This window comes from Theropithecus gelada, chromosome 18 (assembly GCF_003255815.1).
Source record: "Theropithecus gelada isolate Dixy chromosome 18, Tgel_1.0, whole genome shotgun sequence".
NCBI classification, from domain to species: domain Eukaryota; kingdom Metazoa; phylum Chordata; class Mammalia; order Primates; family Cercopithecidae; genus Theropithecus; species Theropithecus gelada.
In genome coordinates this window covers 42,580,664-42,581,982 of record NC_037686.1, presented here as the reverse complement: position 1 = coordinate 42,581,982, position 1,319 = coordinate 42,580,664, and the positions used below count along the sequence as shown (strand labels likewise).

Sequence of the window (1,319 nt, the reverse complement as noted above, 5' to 3'; positions counted from 1 at the left end):
AAAAAAGGAGGAGGAGAAGTATTAGGAGAAGGATTGTGTGGAAAAGTAAGCTTTATTTCAAGGCATTGACAAACTGGTAGGAAGCAGCACAGAGTTACTTGTCTATGTGTCTGTGTAGCAAGGGCTCAGTTAGGAGTCCCACCAATTCCTGCTTGAGGCCTACTCAATTTCCTCTTTGGGTTGAAACTAAAAAGTAGGCTTGCAGGTGCCAGTGATATCTTTGTTATCCAAACGTGCTCCAAGTCCAGGAAAGAGAACACCTGGGGGTCACATTATTGAGGGATTTGCTTAATTATTAAAATAAATATTTACATTGAGAATACAGTTAAGTTACTAGCTTTCTTTGCACGCTCACAGTTTTTAAAAGAGCCACAGGGTTTTCATTCATGTTTTAAGCAATTAAGTTGGTAAAAATCCTGTCTCCATTTTCTCAGAGATGGATTACATTCAATTACTCCTCACAACAGCTAACTGGAAGATTATATCATTGCTTTTGAAGTACTTGTTGGGCTGGCGTCTGTGATGGTAGCAAAATAAATGAGATTTCTATGTAACCCATGCTGATGCTGGATGCATTTGTTAGCCTGGCCCCTGTTCTGATACGCCACAATACAGCAGGTCCGCTGGTCACGCTCCTCAAGGAGCCACTGGGTAGTTGATTGATGTATTTGTCCATTGTCACACTGCTATAAAGAACTATCTGAGGCTGGATAATTTATGAAGAAAAGAGGTTTAATTCACTGACAGTTCCACAGGCTTAATAGGAAGCATGACTGGGAGGCCTCAGGAAACTTACAATCACGGCAGAAGGCGAAGGGGAAGCAAGCACCTTCTTTATAGGGTGGCAGGAGAGAGAGAGAGCAAAGGAGGAGGTGCTACACACTATCAAACCATCAGATCTCATGAGAACTCACTATCATGAGAACAGCAAAGGGGAAATCTGCCCCCATGATCCGATTACCTCTCATCAGGTCCCTCCCCTAACATTGGGAATTACAACTTGAGATGAGATTTGGATGGGGACACAGAGCTGAATCATATCACTTGACTTCTGCCTTGCCCCTCAGCCAGTCTGGTACGAAGGCCACCTACATTCTGAGGAGCCTCAGAAACCTCGGACCACCACGTGTCTCAGTCAGAGCCAATCAGCCACTAGGGCATGCGTATTTCGTCTGGCAACATGCGCTGGGGCCTGCCAGGCTGTGTCCTTTGCCAAGACCCAACTCACACCAAGAGTCCTTTCCTTTTACAGGAAATGCCAGGGATGCTCTTGTTTGGAATTAGAATGTCTATTTTATTTTAGAGTTTGGTTTTAAATG

At 44.1% G+C, this 1,319-nt stretch overlaps 1 pseudogene; it reads right to left on the bottom strand.

Moving 5' to 3' along the window:
• Nucleotides 1–479: 479 nt before the first annotated feature.
• On the bottom strand, nt 480–1,094 carry LOC112611320 (annotated as a pseudogene).
• Nucleotides 1,095–1,319: the final 225 nt, after the last annotated feature.